General features: G+C 43.3%; 1 protein-coding gene across 1 annotated transcript in view; it reads left to right on the top strand.

The window, feature by feature from the left end:
- The first annotated feature begins 14346 nt into the window (after positions 1–14346).
- Positions 14347–20234, top strand: part of LOC104382894 (LIF receptor subunit alpha) — a 96127-nt gene continuing 90239 nt past the window's right edge. The window contains exon 1 of the mRNA XM_086629600.1: positions 14347–14410. The gene's annotated coding sequence lies outside the window, so the exon portion shown is untranslated. The remainder of the gene's footprint in view (positions 14411–20234) is intronic.

The following is a 20234-nucleotide window of genomic DNA, read 5'->3' as shown; positions in this document are numbered from 1 at the left end:
TTTGGAACCTCTTCCTTGTTCAAGTACAGCTTCCCTGGCATCGCCTGAGCCTGCAATTTTACTCTCTCCTACAGTAGTGTTATTGCTACCACCTAATAAATACCCATGGCTTAATATATCTACGTGCTCTGCTTAATAACTGTTTTGATGCGTTGTCCTAAAGCGTCTCTTACTGCAGTCACCTTTACTCAGAGAGTAAAGTGGTCTCAGACTACCCAAACTTCTGGGGTATTTTAACTTTCCTGTTGCAACTGAAGAGGTATCACTCAGGCTCTTCAGGCCTTATTTACAGTAGTTATACTGGTGCACTTCCTTCATTGGGAAAATGCATGTACACTGGTTAAAGAGTTGTTTTGCTGTTACTGCCTTTAGCAGTTCCTGGAATTCAATAGCTTTACTGACTTTTAGACTGGTATAACTATGGCTTTAGACTCTGGGTCAACCTCAGTGAAAGCTAATTCAGACTACCTTGCTTCTCATGTGGGCACAGCATACACAGACAGCTAGTTATCCTGCAGAAACTTGTTTTTTTTCTATCTAGGGACACCTCTGGGGTGTCTGTCAGCGCAGTTGTCAGAGAGGTGTGTGATGATTTTTCCCCTCACTCTTAACCAGCGTGTCTCTGCCAGTAAAGCTTCCAAGTTTAGACTGGCTGTAGGGTGAATGCAGCTGTATCGTTAAGACTTGTTTCTGTATTAGAAGGCGACAATGTTCTACCATTGTAAGTAGCTTTATCCTTAGACTTATGTTAGGGGCTATATCAGCATAAGCACTTCAGTACAAGTGAGAATTAGACCATTCATCTATCACACACCCTGCTGCTGACAAAAGGGTCCAGTTACAGTCAGCTCTGAACCTCTCAGGAAAAAGTGCAGGATTGGTGGACTGAGACTAGTTTATATATCACTGGAGAGACAGAGTGTCATGCAGTTGCAGTGGTGGTTTTGAAAAAAAGTATGGGAGCCAAGTGCTAAAAAAAAATATATAAAAAAAAAATCTAACAGTTACCATAGCAACCTGATGGGCCACTACATATATTTTGGCTGGTGGCATCACCCTTGTTTGCTGGGTTTGTTGGGCTGGCCAAGGATTTTTGATCTTGACATTTCCTGCAGTTCTTAATGAAATATGATTCTGTGACCTCTTCAAAGGTGTTCTTAAGCTGCAGACAAGGCTACACCTAGATTTCATGCATTATATTTTTGATAAGATTATTCAAGAGAAAAAAAGGCTCAGTTGACAAAACACTGGAGGGCAAGAACAACGTAACAGAATGAAGAGACATGCATTGACCTTACAATTTTAATAGCTTGCTTATGAAACTACAGTCCTGTCATGTGCAGCTGTGTAATCTTAATACCTTTTCATGTTATGTCCCTTCCTGGATGTGGAGGGACACATCATGTATGTGTTTTTTATGCAGACTCTGAGGGATTGCGAAGCATTTTACTAGACATCCTGTGTACTCTGCTGTTGAGTGGGAACTGTTTTCTCCATTTCCTGGGGAATTCCAGAGGACAGTTTCAGAATTGTTTCCATTGTGAAACAGAGTCGAAAGAAACCTGCACATATCTTCCAAGGACTAGAACCGTCTGGGATTTGTCCATTACCTGAGAACCTCAAGCCCTTGAGCTTGGAAAGTTTTCTGGCAAGGACATACATGACTCTGTACTTAGGCTGGTTTCATTAAGACATGGAGAAGCTGAAGGAGGCAACATACCTGTGTGTATCAGCGCTCACATGAAAGGGTGTATAGGAAGGAGGCACTTGCAGCAGTAGTACCTGACTGCCTTCAGAGCAAGATATCTAAGCCTCTCGTGGTACATAATATACAGATCTAGAGGTGATGTTTCTACTACCGCTTGACACACCGCACCTTTCCCTATCTGAACACAAAAGATTGCAATGCTGTTCTACATTTTAGTAGCATTGTTGAGGAAACATCCATTCCTTTTATGTAAATGCTTTGCAGCGTGCCCGTGCAGGGTCCTGGGAAAATGTTAAAAAAGGATTTACTCTTGACTCTCTCAAGCAGTAGCAAACTGTTTTGGATGGGCAATAGCAGTGTTTAAAGGCAAAGGCTGCCGTTCAGCTGAACTGGCAAAACTTCTGCCATAGTCCAGGATGAGGCCAGACAAAATCTTAACCTGAAACAGGAGAACGGTTGAGCTACCACGTACTCGTCTTGCCTGACTCTGATCATGGGAGTGCACAGCAGACTTCCCCCTCAGCACCCCACCCCGGACTGCGAGATGGCCAGGCTGCTCTTGCTTTGCTGACAGACCTAACATAAAGCAACTCTACCAAGAGAGTTAAAGCAAAGTGAGAAGTTGAAATGCATTCGCTAGTGTTTCAGTTAGGCTGTTTGCTAGTTTTAATTATTTTTATAAGAAAAATATGACAGTCTAGTTCTCCTTCTTAGATGGACCAAAAACACATGATAAAGGCTCCAGGATTTTTTCTCAGAACAGGAACTGTGTCCAGCACATACTAAGGACTAGGCACTCTGTCTCTGGATGGCTCTTTTCATGAATTCAAGAGCAAACTTCTGCCCTGTCTTACATAAGATTGCTTCAGAGCAGAGGCAGTCTCTCCAGCTCTCCCTAGGCTTTGGTAAATGCATGCAGGAGCAGAATGCATTGTATTTCTGGTACTACCCTTGGCACTTGGGTGGGTCAGCTCAAGTACATGCCGATAGTCCATCCCTAAGAAGAGGCAGTTAATAAAACACTGAGAGCACGCTTCCATGTCTCCTTTTTCCTCCTCCAGACCTTTGCACACACAGCTCTTTTCAGCAGGAGCAGAGTTTTAGAGGTCATGTTGATCTAGCCCTTTGAACTTCAATATTCTGTCTGTCCTTTGAAACTCTGTTCTTCGTTGCACACAGCTTCCAACCTGTTTCCATCAGCACATTTGGTGTAGGAATCGGCAATCTGAGTCTCAGCAAATATGACCTATCTGAACTTTTAAGATGAGTATATGTTTAATCTCAAGTTCTACAGTCAACTTTTCTACCCTAAGCCCATTTCTTAGGGCATGAAGTACAAAAAGCAGCAGCTAGTTTCTGTAAACGTCTGGAATTGGTCCAAGGAGTTTGGTAAAATGTGGGGGATTTGAATATAAAGGGTACAGTGTGTTTTCTGCTTTTGATTCTTCTGCTCTGCATTCATCTATAATTTGTGGAATCACAGTTAAGTCATGTTATGCCACCGACATTTTTGTATGGTGTAATCATTCCTGATTGCTGTCTCTGCCCTTTGCTAGCTGGTTTCTGTCTGCAGTACAGCTCTCTCGAGGGACCACAATAAAAAAAAAAAAAAAAAAAGAAGAGTACTAGCAAGGCATTTTATTTTCATCTCTGAATGTTTGAGCAAAACAGGTCTCCCATAGAGAATGAAGCCAAGCAAAATGCTGAGATAATTAGTATGCCACCTTGTCATCTTTTTTACCGATTTCTTCCATAACAGAAACTTGCTCTCATCAGCAAGTCTTAAGAAGCATTGGTTGCTGGAAGGGAAGCAGTCCACATTCTAGTAAGGCATGTGCCTCACCATGAAGGGAAATAAAGGCATGATTCACATGAAATCTGTCCTGTTTCTGCCATGTACCCTGTCAACCTCGACCTCTTGACAGGCCCCAGCACATGTGCCTTGCTGTTTCCAGTTATTCTGTGTGTGCCTGGGTGGACAGGTTGTGAAGGAGGCCTGTCCATCCATACAGACAGTGCTTTCTGCCAGTTCTGTCCTATGCTGGCCTCAAACAGTGCAATGAGGAAACTGTTCTCTGAATAAACTATTGCTCATAGTGTGAATGAAAGGCAGTGTTATGGTCTAGCACTGGAAATGTCAGTTGAGACTAGCTGGCTGGGAAACATTGGGAAACATTGGGAAACTTCCTCCACTCCGACCATATGCCCACAGCCTTCGCTGCGTGGTATTCACTGTCCAGATACCTGCATCTTCAGGGTCAGGAAATCTGTAGACAATATCGTCATGGAGCCAAAAGGGTTTTTATACTTTGGAGGCATTGCTTAGAGCACATGAGAGGTGTTGCTGTAGGATTTTCACACTTCTGTGTCACTGGCATGTTGTCTCAGATGGCATTTAACCCTAGATGGGTTTTAATCATTACTACTGCACATCTGACTCTGAGGGGACAAAATATGGTGCATGAAGTCTTTTTCATTCAGATTCTGTATGGTGAGCTGTATATGATGTCTTTTCAAATATACTCTTAAAAAAACAAACTGTCCTGTCAACCTGGTGATACTAACTTCTGCCAAATACCTGCTAGATTCTTCTTGAGAGTAATCATCTCTTCAGCCTCAGCTGATTTAATCCAATAAGTCATTAGCTGGTGCATTTGTGAGACAGGACTGTGAGCAATAATGAGAGAGGATTCACTGACAGCTGTCAGTTGCTTATAGACACTGTCAATACTTACTATCTCATGTAACTCATTAATATAGAAAGAGAGAGCCAAACATGCTGGAGTTCACTATCAAGGAGCATTTCTCAGCAGCTTTCTGCATGAGATTCATATTGTTTTAGTTCTTCCTATCCTCCTTCCAGTGCTATGATTGTGGTCCATAAAACAAACAACAGAAATGTATTTTAAAAGCATTTGTTTCCAAGCATACATATCAATACTCACAAGCAAAGAAACAGGCAAAATGGAAGAAACTGAAGTAATGAACATGCAAAGTTTCAGCTCATTTTCATGTGTTTATAAATCAGAACCATTACGGCAGGTCTTCTCTATATGCATTTTGAATTATTTTTTTAATGAAAAAAACTGAGATGTCTTCTTATGAGCTTATTTCATGATTTTTTTTTAATATAAATGCTCTATATTCATGATTTTATGATTCTAGAGTCTTTAAATTTAGCCTTTTGGACGTTTTTAGCCACTTTAAGTTCTTCTTGTAAATTATAGTATCTTGCACCACTGCTCAGCTCTATTATTTGTATAAGAAGGCAATATGAATAATGATTCTTTCAAATAATGCGTTATTTAAGTCAACCCCATGAAATTTAAATATATAGTCAACCTTTTGTGTATGCTAGTGCCTATTACCACACACAAATTCTATGGTTATGCAAAAATTTTATGGGCAATGTAGGCTTTTTTATTTGATTATCTGATCTTTAATATCTCTGTGCATTAGTTCCCATTTGTATAAACTATGAGATCTAATTGGCCTCTGCAAAATTTTTTGATTAATAGAATTCAAGTCTGGATGGGATCATGGTAATTATTTAATCTGATATTTTACAGAAGACTGAATGATATATGAAGCTCTCCAAGACCAGAGGGAATTTATTTTGATCCATACAGTTAAAGAAAAACAAATAATCTTCCTTGCAGTTGAAGTATACCCTATTTTTCAGAAAAAAAATCTATGTAAAGACTTGAAGGGTGAAATCTGTCTCACATCATTTCAGCTTTAGTCTTCGATGTTTGTGTAGGTTCCCTTTCCAGTCAACACACAAATAGGCATTGCAGGCTGAATGTCTATCACCTCCAAGAGCCATCTGTCTGTCCCCACTGAGAGAATATTAGTTGAGGACAGATTTTCATAAGCAATAATGGTAAAGTAATTGCCACCTGAAGCGCTAGTGTGGAGATGTGCCATCAGCTCTCTAACGACTAATGCGTACATATCACACTTTATTTTTAATTTTTTCTAAGTATAGCTTCCCACCACAAACACTTGCCAGGACCCTTGAAAGATTAAATTGCCAGTTTGGTAAAGGCAAACTCTCCTTCCGTGGTGTATACAAAAAGACAGTGACCCTGTTAATAAGCCAGATTTCCCAGGCCATGAATCATCTTTGCCGAAACACAAAGAATCAGAAAATAATTCCACAAAAAGACATTAAAGGTTGTTTGGTCCATCTCCTTTTCCCAGAGTAAGATCATCTCCTTCCTCAAGACAGAACATTTTTCATTCTTAACAGGTATTTGCATAACCTATTCTTAAGAGCCTCCAAAGGTGGAGACTCTGCCTTTGGATTCTGTTACCGTGCCATGCTAGAGGTTCACTATTTTTCTTAAAAGAAAATTTTTCTTAAGATTTAAGCTTCACTATTGCAGCTGCAACTTAAAGTCCATCATTGCTACTTTTATAGTTTTATACTCTCTGGATGTTCAACAGCAGTGCCTTTCTCAACAGCATAGAGAGGAAAAAACTTCACCTTTCCCGCCTCTTCTTGTTTCATAGAAATGCAAACAAACATGAGTATTTGATCTCTTTCTTGTTTTTATTTTTAACCTCCATGTGGAATACATATATTACCTGACAATCAGTCTCTCTCTGTCTATGCATCACTAACATAATTCCTTGTTAATTTTATACTAATAAGACACTGAGGTATACACATAGGTGAAACCGTTCTCCTAACTTTGGGATACTAAGCATAGACAAAGCATGACTAGGGGAAGTCAGGTAGGAGCACCAGGAGGCCTGCATGGATGAACAAGGAGCTCCTGGACCAACTCAGACACAAAAAGAAGGCCTACAGAGGGTGGAACAAGGACAGGTAGCCTGGGAAGAACACAGAGCAATTGTCCGAGCAACCAGAGATCAGGTTAGGAAAGCTAAAGCCCTGATAGAATTAAATCTGGCCAGGGACATCAAGGGCAACAAGAAAAACTTCTATAGATATGTCAGTAATAAAAAGAGATCTAGGGAAAATATAGGCCCTCCCCAGAAGGAAACGGAGGACCTGGCTACCCGGGATATGGAGAAGGCTGAGGTTCTCAATGACTTTTTTGCCTCAGTCTTCACTGGCAAGAGCTCCAGCTGCACAGCCCAAGCCACAGAAGGCAAAGGCAGGGACTGGGAGAATGTAGAATCGCCCACTGTAGGAGAAGATCCGATTTGAGACCATCTAAAGAACCAGAAGGTGCACAAGTCCATGGGACCTCATGAGGTGCATCCACAGGTCTTGAGGGAACTGGCAGATGAAGTTGCTAAGACACTATCCATTATATTTCAGAAGCCATGGCAGTCTGGTGAAGTTCCCAATGACTGGAAAAGGGGAAATATAGCCCCCATCTTTAAAAAGGGAAAAAAAGAAGACCCAGGGAACTACAGGCCAGTCAGTCTCACCTCTGTGCCTGGCAAGATCATGGAGCAGATCCTCGTGGCAACTATGCTAAGGCACATGGAAAATAAGGGGGTGATTGCTAACAGCCAACATGTTTTCACTAGGGGCAAATCCTGCCTGACTAATATGGTAGCCTTCTATGATGAGGTTACAGCACTGATGGATAGGGGAAGAGCAACTGACATCGTCTACCTGGACTTATCCAAAGCATTTGATACTGTCCCACATGACATCCTTGTCTCTAAATTGGAGAGACATGGATTTGACGGATGGGCCACTGGATGGATAAGGAATTGGCTGGATGGTCGCACTCAAAGAGTTGTGGTCAACGGTTCAATGTCCAAGTGAAGGCCTGTGACGAGTGGTGTTCCTCAGGGGTCAGTACTGGGGCCAGTGCTGTTTAACATCTTTTTTGGAGACATGGGATTGAGTGCACCCTCAGCAAGTTTGCAAATGGCACTAGTTGTGTGGTGTTGTGGACACGCTGGAGAGAAGGGATGCCATCCAGAGGGAGCTTGACAGGTTGGAGAGGTGGGCCTGTGAGAACCTCATGACGTTCAACAAGGCCAAGTGCAAGGTGCTGCACATGGGTCGGGGAAGTCCCAAGCACAAATCCAGGCTGGGCGGAGAATGGATTGAGAGTAGCCCTGAGGAAAAGGACTTTGGAGTGCTGGTGGATGAGAAGCTCAACATGAGCCGGCAATGTGCGCTGGCAGCCCAGAAAGCCAACCGTATCTTGGGCTGCATCCAAAGACACATGGCCAGCAGGTCGAGGGAGGTCATTCTTCCCCTCTACTCTGCTCTTGTCAGACCCCACCTGCAATACTGCGTTGAGCTCTGGAGTCCCCAACAAAAGAAGGACATGGAGCTGTTGGAACGAGTCCAGAGGAGGGCCATGAAGATGATCTGAGGGCTGGAGCACCTCTGCTTTGAAGACAGGCTGAGAGAGTTGGGGTTGTTCAGCCTGGAGAAGAGAAGGCTTCAGGTTGATCTTATTGCAGTCATTTTACAGGACTTTTTACAAGGGCATGTAGTGATAGGACAAGGGGCAATGGATTTAAACTAAAGGAAGATAGATTTAGATTGGATATAAGAAAAAAATTCTTCACTCTGAGGGTGGTGAGGTACTGGAACAGGTTGCCCAGAGTAGTTGTGGATGCCCCATCCCTGGAAGTGTTCAAGGCCAGGTTGGATGAGGCTTTGAGCAATCTGTTGTAGTGGAGGGTGTCCCTCCCCATGGCAGGGGGTTTGGAACTAGATGATCTTTGAGGTCTCTTCCAACCCTAACCATTCTATTATTTTATGATTCTATGACTAACTGTTCTTAATAAGAAAGGACATGCTCAAAATATAATCACCAGACTAAGTACAGAAACAAAAAGCGTGGCTGTGGGAAAAGCATTCTGCTGATGGGTTCAAGTTTAATTTCTTCAGATTAGAAAAGATTGTCAGACTGTAGCAGCTGACAGGCTATTGTTCTTACTAGGTACAGAATCTGCTGAGACAGGAAGGTGAGGAGATGGGTAGCTAAGTTTTAACTTGCATGCAAAGCACTGCCAGAACAAACAAGCTTTCTGGATCTTTTCCTAACAAGGAATCAGGGACATACTTTTACTTCAGGGATGTATTAACAACAGAAAGCTGCTGAACTAATGATCTCTGTGACATACAAAATGTAACAAGCTGTCAGAGTTGAAACCATCCCATGAAAATGATGGTCCTATTCATCACGGAAGAGATTTGACTATGGCCAATCAAGGTGTACTTACACTGTTTGGCTTATCTTCCTGCAGCTGTGTGTGGTGTAAATGGAAATTAACACTGGTTTATAGGGATTTAGGTCAGTATCCTTTCCACTGTGCCCCTTCTGATTGTGTAGCAGCTGCAAGCCCATACAGAAGAATAGAGTAGCTCCTCAAGTTCCCTATTTATCTTGTCAAAAATATCTTCTTATACATCTGCAAGTTCTCCCATTCCTTTAACGTTCAGCCTACACGCATACTGGCATAGCCAGGAGTCTTCTAGACCAATGCCAGGCACACTCAGTGTATGTATCATAGAAACACATGGCCCAAAAAGAGATGGAGCTTGGTATAATTGGAAGTATCTTGGAGTATATCTGTAGGTCAATAAGTATGGGATCTTTGTAACAACTCCAAAGTAGGATTGTACATTCTTGATTCTCAGTTTAAATCTGAATATCAGCCTGAAATGAGAGTGCTGAGTGTAAATGCTACTGTAAAGTATCAGGTTGTTTAATTATTTGGAGACTCAAATCAGACATGCTAGACAGAAGACAGGATCAAGGGTTACAAAGCTGTACACACAAAACCTGCTCTCAAAATCCTGGTCTTTCATTCAATTTTTTCCCTCTGAGACCTCATTTTCTTCTGTTTGTCCATACTGCAGTGTTACTTGTGGTGCTTCTGTCTCAGAAAGTCTGTTTCATTATCAGAGTCATGGCTGAATACCTTCATTATCCCCTTCTTTAGAACATGTGTCAAAACCAGAGCATGCAATAGCTCTGATCAGTTGTAACATCTCTATTTCTGAAATAGTTTTTGGCTGGAGCCTCCATCCAAATATTCACTGGTTGAAGAGCCTTCTTATGTAATGCATGGCTGATTGACCGTGAAGAGTAATACATCAGATAAGCTTAATGCACTGAAAACAATGGTATGGTCTAAGAACAGTGTTATAAGGGCATGGAGAAAAACATGTTTTCTTTTGCTACTGAAAATGAATTGTCTTCCAATAATGTCAGTGTCAGGGTGAATAAAGGCTGAGGAGGAGGCAGAGAGAGCAGCAGTGAGTAAAGCTGTAGTACAAAAGTAGTTAAGTAAAAGTTAGATCACACTTTTATTATATTAAAATTACATTATAATTTCATTATATGAGTACTTATAATACACATATTTTAAATATTATACATTTTATATACAAAATACCATACTAGCAGATGATAGATTTAGGAGGAAATGGCTCCTCACGCATGCAGATTCAGGAGTAAGAGACTGAATTACTCAATTAATCTTCAAGACCCTGGCTACTGAGACTGGATCTTGTCTGTCCTCTTGGTGTACCCATAGGCCTTAATTGCCTTCACCAGCTTCATCTGGGGCCTCCACCCACACCCTGCCCTTGGAGACAGATGCCTCTTTTAAGCTCATGTCAGAGATTTAGTTCCTGCTGGAGACATGTTGCGGGCCAACAGCCCAGCCTAGCAGTGGATCCCATTGCTTCTGATCTGCAGATTGACTTCCTTGCTTGTTCTCAGACCTGTCTTATCACTGTGGACTTGCTCCATGATCACTGAGCAAGTATCTCGCCTTGGTTTGCCCTCATCAAATCTGATCTTCGTCCTGACCTGTGGATTTACTTCCTGGCTTGACCTCAGACCCACCATATCATCATGAACTCCCCTAATAATGACCCTTTATGGAACTTGTCTGCCTTCTCTGAGTCTGTCCTACTCACCTTTCTTGGGCAGTGTAGGGTCTGGACTCTGGCTGATGAGGACCCTGTCTTGCCATCCCTTTATTGTGCTCAGCTCCTGGCTCCCCTTCCTTTAGGGAGCTGACAGCCCTCACTGTACTCTGAAAAATCTATCCAAAGCACTGTTACCACTGTTACTTCTTCAAACGACTCTGTTCAGGGTACAGGAAAGCTCAGTTCAAAGACCCTCTAAAATGGTGTGGCGTCAAGCTCTTTTTTGCACAAAGTATTGTACAAACTTTATTGTGGAATACTTTAATTCTTGATAATGCATTAAAATACTCCAATGTAGAATACTTCTGTATTCTTATTACCTCATATGGAGCTAAAACTGGCGTATCCTAACTCTTGGGCTGAGTACTCTGCTAAGAGATAGGAAAATAGCAAATCTGTTTCCCACAATGATTTTACATAGGCTTGATGTATCAGCTCAATGGCACTAGCTTAGGTCTCCAGCAGTATGTTGTGTTGTGCAAACTTGACATCCCAGGTCTTCTATATTACTGATAGACATAGGTGTCAGATCAGTATTTTAGTGTGAAGATGTCTCTATGTAGTTATACTAACACATGTGTTTACACAGGGAGGACTTGCTTGCTGTGATGTACATTCTTTGGTGACAAATCTGATGTAGAGATTTGGACGTGAGTGAGAGCTTCCTGCGGTGAAGAGCAACCTGTATGGATCCTCACTACGTGTGTATCGTGAGTGAATGATCCTGATTCACTCCTCATGAGTGAAAGAAAGTTTCATTCATTTCCAAAAGCACATAACTTTAGAGACGATTTTGCCTCTGTTCAGGTTAGAAGATAGATCTATTATTGGTGAAAGGTTTCCAAAACCCCCTGCAAGAAAGGAAAGTTAAATAGTTGACCAGAGGCCCGCACAAAACAAAATCCAGTTTAACATTGTCTTAAGCAATGAATGAAAAAATAAAATACCTGCCTAAGTTTTATTAGATCTCACATAAAGTGCAAGGCTGCAAACAGTTTGTAGTGTTTTTTTTTAATTGTTCAAATATAAAACTGTTACAGTCTATGCCATTCCTCTACAGTCTATGCTTCCAGTTTCATTGAGCTACAATTAGACTATGGAAGACTCCAATAAATTAGTTCAATTTTAATATATTGTTGTGGTTTTATAATAAAAGGACTGAGGGTCAAGATAAGAACAGAGGGAGCACCCACCAACCATGGTCCCGGGCAAAACGGGCTCGGCTTTCTTAAAACAATTTATTAACAGTTGCTTAAAAAGGACAAAGGGAAACAAAACCGGTTACTTGAGAGGGTAAAGAGAAAACAAGGCCAGATCTTAAAAACGACACCTCCCCACTCCCCTTTCCTTTTGTTCCCAGCTCTACCTTCCCCCCAGCGGCGCAGGGGGACAGGGAAGGGGGGAGTGCAGGTCAGTTCATCCATGTTGTTACTGCTGCTCCTTTCTTAAAGGAGGAGGAGTCCTTACACCATTTTCCCTTGTTCCAATGGATCCCCTACTCACAAGGAAAACTCCACAAACTTCTCCAGCGTGAGTCCTACCTGCAGGACACAATCCTTCCCTATCGGATCACTCCAGTGCGGGCTTTACCACAGTCTCGGATTCTTAGGGAGCTGTGGCCACTCGCTTCGACGTGGATCGTCCCACGGACCCTAGATGCCTCACGACCTCGTCATGCATCCCAAGCTCCATTATTAACAGTTACTCATCGTGCATCCCATGCTCCATGACCTCTCTAAGGCTCAGGCATCTCTTCCCCAATGTAGGTTTCTCCACGGGCCACGAGTGGGTCTCTGCTCTGCTGAGTCCATCCTGGCTGCAGGGGGGCCGCCTGCCATCTCACCACCGGTTGCAGGGGAAGCTCAGCTCCAGCACACCTCCTCCCTCTCCATCTTCACTGACCTGGTGTCTGTGTGGCTGTTTCTCTCAGATCTCAGTCCTCTCTGGGTGAACTCGGCCCAGCGGGCACCCCGGGAGCGCGGCGCTCCCCAAGTTCCCCAAGCAGCTCCGTCGCCACCATCTTGAGGACGTGGCGCCAGCCCAGCGCAGGCAGCCGCCCAGCCAGAGACCAGGGAGCGAGGGCAGTGCCCTCCTCCCTTCTCTTCGCTCCTGGGCAAAAGCCCCTTTTCTGTTTCTTTGTCCCAACTTAAATAGGGCAATTCGCAGAGGCGATGATGATTGGCTCAACCCTGAGCGGGATGGGAATCCAATCTGGTGGCACAGGGAGTAAATCCCCTCTCCTACCACCAGAACCCCCTCTCCCACATCGAACTATCACATATATATACATCCTTTGCCTGGTTTTGGCATTGTTAAGGAATTAACTGGTGCCTAAATTCCTAAATATATTGAAAAGTTGAGGCCTGGTCATAAATTTTGCACAGATGAAGAGCTTTATCTTTTTTTTCCCCCAAAATATGTAACTTTGTGTATGTCCATGCATATAGTAATGCAACGCCATTCTTACAGACAGACTCCTACAGCTGCAGTCTTTCCTACATCTGTGATAGCAAGAACTACGCTGGCAGGATGGCACAAGTTGCTCAAATGAGAAGGGAGAGATTAAACTGATGGCTTTCTACTGGCAAATGGTCGAGCAAACTACTGTCTGTACTTGAAAAAGAAATTATGATACAGAAACATGACAGCACAGTTAATGTCTCTGAAAAGGGAAAGCAAAAGCTTGCTTGTTCCCTGAATACTGGGAATACTCAGGTTTGACTCTGAAAGCTGTGGCTTCAGGGAGCACGAGGTGATCACTAAATAAATAAAGAAAGGAAAGTACACACATTCCCCCACACACAAGCAGAACAGGGAAAAATAGAAAGGAATAAATACTGAGTTCAGTTTACTTACTTGATTGTGAATGGAAGTTAGTGTCACAGCGAAGAACATCATGAGCCTTGGATTTTTTTTCCAATAGAAGTCTTTTGGTTAGAACTAGAAGACAAGCAGTGGTCCAAGACAATATGCCTCAAGAAATGAGACAGACTTTCAGAGTGCTTGTGACCCACTTAAGTCTTACTTAAGCCTGAAGCCTTAATTAAGTTCTTATTTTATGGGCATTACTGGAGACTCCTAAATTTACATATTTGAGTCTAGTAATTATCCAAAGTCATTTAGGTCAATAGCAGTTTCATGGACTTCAGCAAACTTGAGGTCATGTCCTTAATGAGAATGTTTAGTTGCTATGTACATATACACAACAAATACACTATATATGTATGTGATGTATGTATTTCTACAGAATAAAGCTATATATTACACACAGCTTTTCCCTGTCTACTAAACATGAGTAAAGAGGGTTAAGTATGCCACAATGCCACATCTCCTTTTTTTTTTCCCCCCTAAGGCAACCTGTTTCAGATAGGAACAATCACATTTTTGCAAGTTAACTATTACACAGTGAGTTATTAACTTTAAACACCCTTCATCCCTGAAAGCTATGTGGTAGAGACATTTTAGGTTGGGACAACTCCTCTTACATAAGAGAGTCTTTCTGCCAAGTTATTACCTCAGATGGTCTTTATGTTGTAGGTGAATGTTTATGCAGACATTTCTGCTCCTCACACAACAAAGGGCTACTGGAAACCTCAGATGCCTACATATGGCAAAAGCAGGAAGAAGGTAGTCTTATGCTTGATAAAACCAAAGAAACAACTCTCTAAAAAGAACAGAGAGAAGGAAACCAAATGCTGACTTTTAATCCTGTCTCCTGTGAAGCCCTCCTCATTCCTGCTGCTTCCAGCAAAAGCAGAGATCTCTTGACACCTTGCAGAAGCTCAGGAACACCTGGCTGGCTCTCAAGGGTAAGTCTAAACTTGTCTATGAGTTCACTAGCATGTTTTTCTTTTTCCACTTGATTTTTCTTCTCAGTTTGCCTAGAAAGGCTCTGGTCAGTGCAGATTCTGCTTCTCAGAAATTCCACCAAACAAATGCTGATACGCTTGGCTTGCAACTTAAAGTGCCAAGTTAAGCAGCTGTCCTGAAGGTCTTGGGCTCCCTTGGGTGCCTGAGGTTTCTATGTCCTTGCAAAAAGAATAGAGAAGATGACATAAATAACACAGTCCTTTATTTTTCTCTTTTCACTGGTTTGCTGCTCTGGGGACAGCATGTACTGGCTAACAAGTTCTGCCCTGTGCTATTGTTATCCTAAATTGATACTCTTTGGTCAGACAATTAGATCAGGCAATTAGAGGGCTCTGTTGTTAGGCTCCCTTTTAACATGTATTTAGATTATGGGAGGCCTAAAAAGACTACTGTGGATGTCTGGCTAGATCCATACAATAGGGTTCAGTGAAATTCACTTTTTTTCACCCAGCTAGGAAAATACTAGGGTGTCTACGAGGGAGGAAAGTGAGAAGTTTCTCACTAAGCTATAGTCAGACTATTAAGGAGTGGTGTCTATGAATGAACTTGGAGAAGGTTGAGATATCTTACAGAAGAAAACTGCTTTGGCCCTAAAAAAGAGATGTGAGCAAAAAACCTTTCAGATGTTGGCTTGCTTCCCACTCCCACTGGAGTAAGTAAGAATGCCTGTAATGGATTTCAAAGGGAGAAAACCATGCCAGCATTTGCACAGAAATGCTATTTTTCGTATACTTCAATATGTGGGACTAAAGTTCTGGCTCTTCTGTAGCTTATGTAATGGAGTAACCTCCAAGGAAAGGGAAAATTGGCTGCTCTATGGATATGGAAACATTCATTAATCACTGGATCAGCACTCTAAACATTTCCTGTTTATATCCAGGGTGACACTTCTTTAGATGATATTGCCAGCTCCAATTTGTCATTGATGTCTTATTTTGTAAAAACAAGCTGTTATCAAATTCAACAGAAATAGAACAGTTTCCATGAAGAAAAGGGTCTTAAACAGCCTTTGGTTCAGATCTTGTTTTGGAAAACAAACTTTCTTCAAAAGTTGTGATCCTGTCAACTCAGACTGAAAAACTGAAGGGAATCTGGTTGAAAAAAATAAAATTGGAGTTGTCTTGTATTGTCCACTTCATGAGAAAAACAAAAATGAGTTATTATAGATATTTCCAATTGACTGGCTCGGCTCATGGTAAATGAGCCTCTGATGGATATGTTTCTAAAGAGAAACTGCAGTTGTACTGCTCACACACCCAGAAACATCCGTTCTGATTCTTGCTGTTTGTCACTCATGCTCTTTCAGAATTGCCACGATCAACAGTTCTCTCTCTCTTCCCCTCTCTCCCCTACCTCAAACCTAAACCTACCTCCTTTTTCTCATCAGGACCCAAATAACACAAGATTTTAATGTATTAGAGATCACTGCACTAGCCTAGAGACGGATTTTGCAGAGAGAGACAGGGATAGAAGGAATTGGGGAAAGGAGAAACACAGCTGAAAGCCAAACCTTTTAATGTTCCATTTCTATCAGTTATCTTTAGCATGGCAAAGCCAGGCTTCTCAGGCTAAGTGTATACTAGAGCATTCCTATCCTAGGATATAAGAACTATTCTTTGGCACTGAGTTTAACTGGCGCAGAATAGTTGCACCCATGCTATTAAGCTCTTTTGCCCTCCAAAATGGGTTGGCTGTATCCAGACTACCAGTTGGGACTGATTCCTGGAAGCATGCCTGGAAATTGTTTGAGAGTGCCCTGTTTGGCCTCGGCCAAAGCCATACACCACCGTTCAACTGCTTTAACAGTTGAACGGTGAAGGCAGTTGTTAATGTGCACACAAGTTTCCTGGCACTAGGTAGTTTACTAGTATAAACATAACCTAATTGTGCCCTGGACTGTAACCACTATGAACACTATACCAAAAGTGCAATAGAAGTTTAAATTATAAAATATTCTCAGTTCCAGGATCTCCACGTGGTAATCAAAAGTCTCAACTTGACACTCTGATGTATCTCCTCTTCTCTCTACACAAACCTAGCCAGGGAAGGACCTATATGGCAGGATGTTGGGGAGGTAGTGGCAAGCTCTGTATGCCCTAGTGCACACATGGCTTATAAAGGAAGAGGGAAAGGCCTTTTTTAGAGAAGATAGTGAAGCAATGTGTCCAGACTCCAAATTTTTCCCTTGTCTATGTGTCTGAGCCACCATATCAATGCATGAAAACTCTGTTCCCAAATGTCAAACTCCTACGTCTCTCACCCCTTGGAAAACAGGTGGGTGAGTAAATCACCTAAGACATGCTTGGTTAAAATATAGTAAATACCAGAACACTATGTCTGTTCCTACTTCTTATCTGTTCTGCTGTTTCAGCACATGAAAGAAACAGGCTTTAATGGCATATAAACTGCTGATGGAAGCCTGAGTCTCCTGTCATATTTTGTGTGAAGCAATTGTGATTCTTAGAGTTCCATTTGCAAGGTAAAACCTCTTTAGCAGTCTCAGCAGAAAATGATTCTTGATGCTTTAGTGTCTTGACATTTCTAAATCAAGTCAGAAACTTGATGGAAGGCTGTAGTTTAATCCAAGCAAATTCAGTTCAGCGTAAGAGAAACTCTTAATACAGTGGTTTGTATCAAAAGATACTACAGAACATCTTAATCTAGTAATCATCTGTTAAGTGTTTTTGAGTTCAGGTCGCAGGATATGGCCAGCGGAGGAACTGTAAAACTTTGGCTTTCTGTTGAGGCTGTCCTGGCGTACATTGCCCACAACAAAGCATTCGGTCTTTGCATCTAAAACACTGCCTTGTTCTGTGGCAGGGCCAGGAATGTAGGAATGTGGCTTCCAGCCAAGGTGGTGGGGAGAGAATTCCCTCGACCTGGAGGATTCCAACTCTCTCCATGTCTGCATCTTTTGTTCGGCACATTATGCCATTGGTAGTGTGTGCTTCTCCATGCTGCTCACAGCTGCTGTTCTCCCTCCTGCATCTGCCGTTCTCACACTCCCAGCCTGGGTGGCCATGCTGGGCTTGTGCATTGTGGGCTAGCCAGGATGTGGCTACTGAAAGGGCAAATGTGGGGAAAGCCAGAGCTTGGCTATATGTGCACAGTATCAAGTCAGTCAGTGTTCACAGGCTGAGAATACCGCAGTGTTTGAGCTAAGGGAAGCTCTTTGTTTGCTTTTCCTTGCACTAGTGACTGGCTTGCTTCAGCCTAAGAGAAGGCTCTTTATTTTATGCTCTGTGAACCTCACCCATCAAAAATCAATTACAGAAAACCTATAGGTTGTTCTCTTCTGCTCCTCCCAGGATGGGCAGCTGAGAATAACTCCTAACAAATAAATGCAGTAGTTCCCAGCGGACTGTATTCAATGAACTCTTAAGTTTTTCCTTCTGCTTCAAACTCCCACTAAAAGAGAGGAGTTTCAAGTGAGGTAGTGGTAGTAGGAGAACAGGTGTTTTGCACTTCATCTTCACCAGTGGGCAATTCCTGACTGCCCCTCTGATACACTCTGTAACATAGAATCATAGAACCACAGAATTTTTTAGGTTGGAAAAGACCTTAGAGATATCCAGTCCAAGCATCCCTAATCCCCCATTAAACCATGTCCCTAAGCAGTTCATCCACCCTTTTCTTAAACACATCCAGGGATGGAGACTCAACCACCTCCCTGGGCAGCCTATTCCAGTGGCTGACAACCCTTTCAGAGAAGAAAATCTTTCTAACATCCAACTTGAACCTGACTAAGCTTATACCCATTTCCTCTTGTCCTATCACCCATCACTAATGTAAAGAGCCCTTCCCCCACCTCCCCACCATCCCTTCTCAAGTATTTGTAGGCCGTAATCAGGTCTCCCCTCAGCCTCCTCTTCTCCAGGCTAAACAGCCCCAACTCCCTCAGCCGCTCCTCATAAGTTTTATTTTCCAGCCCCTTGACCAGTTTAGTCGCCCTTCTCTGGACCCGCTCCAGGAGCTCAATATCTCTCTTAAAGCGAGGGGCCCAAAACTGGACACAATATTCCAGGTGCGGCCTCACCAGTGCCGAGTACAGGGGCAGGATCACTTCCCTGCTCCTGCTGGTCACACTATTCTTGATACACGCCAGTATCCCATTGGCCTTTTTGGCCACCTGGGCACACTGCTGGCTCATATCAAGCTGGTAGTCAACCAAGACCCCCAGGTCCTTCTCCGCCAGGCAGCTCTCCAGCCACTCTTCCCCAGCCTGTAGAGATGCTTGGGGTTTTTATACCCCATGTGAAGGACTCTGCACCTGGCCTTCTTAAAGCTCATGCCATTGGCCTCAGCCCAACGATCCAGTCTGTTCAAATCCCTCTGAAGGGCCTCCCTACCCTTGAGCAGATCGACACAGCCTCCCAGCTTGGTGTCGTCCGCAAACTTACTGAGGGTACATTCAATCCCCTCATCCAGGTCATTGATAAAGATGTTAAACAGAACTGGGCCCAGCACTGAGCCCTGGGGAACCCCACTGGTGACCGGCCTCCAGCTGGATTTAGTCCCATTTACCACCACTCTTTAGGCCCAGCCATCCAGCCAGTTTTTAACCCAAAGGAGGGTGTGCCTATCCAGGCCAGCAGTTATCAGTTTGGCAACTAGAACACTATGAGAGACTTTATAAGTATCAAAGGCTTTTCTGAGGTCAAGGAAAACTACATCCACAGCCCTTCCCTCATCAACCAGGCGGGTGACCCCATCATAGAAGGTGATCAGGTTTGATTGGCAAGACCTGCCTTTCACAAACCCATGTTGACTGGGCCTGATCACCCGGTTAACCTGTATGTGCTCATTAATAGCACTCAAGATAACCTGTTCCATGACTTTGCCTGTCACCGAGGTCAGACTGACAGGCCTGTAGTTCCCCGGATCCTCCTTCCGCCCTTTTTTGTAAATGGGGGTAACATCCGCCAGCCTCCAGTCCAGCGGAACTTCCCCAGTGAGCCAAGACTGCCCAAAGATAATGGACAGGGGTTTGGCAATGACATCCGCCAGCTCTCTCAGGACTCTCGGGTGGATACCATCAGGCCCCATAGACTTGTGGGCATCCAGCTGGCGAAGCACATCCTTGACCCGTTCCTCTTGGATCACAGGAGCTTTGATCTGCTCTCGCTCCCTGCTCTCAGACACCATAGGCCAGCTCACCTGGGAACTACTAACCTTATTATTAAAGACTGAGGCAAAGAAGGCATTAAGGACCTCAGCCTTGTCCTCATCCCTAGTGACTAATGTACCCCCTGAGTCCAGTAGGGGCTGGAGGTGATCTTTAGCCCTCCTTTTGTTATTAATGTATTTATAGAAGGACTTTTTGTTGTCCTTTACGGAGCAGGCTAGTCTAAGTTCCAGTTGGGCTTTTGCCCCCCTGATTATCTCCCTACATGCCCTAACTTCCTCCCTGTAATCCTCCCTGGACACCTGCCCATTCTTTCAAAACTTATAGACATCCCTTTTTCTTTTGAGGTGTTCCCAAATCTCCTTGGTCATCCAAGCCGGTTTTCTACCCCGGCGACTTGATTTCCGGCACACAGGGATAGCTCGCTCCTGTGCCTCCAGAATTTCGTTTTTGAGGAGTAACCATCCCTCCTGCGCCCCCTTACCCTTGAGAGCTGTCTCCCACTGTACTCTATCAACCAGACTTCTAAACAGTCCAAAGTCAGCTCTCCCAAAGTCCAGCTTGGCCGTTTTAATGCTCCCCCTCCTAACTTCCCCTAGAATTGAGAATTCTATTATCTCGTGGTCACTATGTCCCAG

This window comes from Tauraco erythrolophus, chromosome Z (assembly GCF_009769465.1).
Source record: "Tauraco erythrolophus isolate bTauEry1 chromosome Z, bTauEry1.pri, whole genome shotgun sequence".
Taxonomy (NCBI): domain Eukaryota; kingdom Metazoa; phylum Chordata; class Aves; order Musophagiformes; family Musophagidae; genus Tauraco; species Tauraco erythrolophus.
Note: the sequence above shows the minus strand (reverse complement) of the source record. Positions and strands in the feature narration are given on the sequence as shown.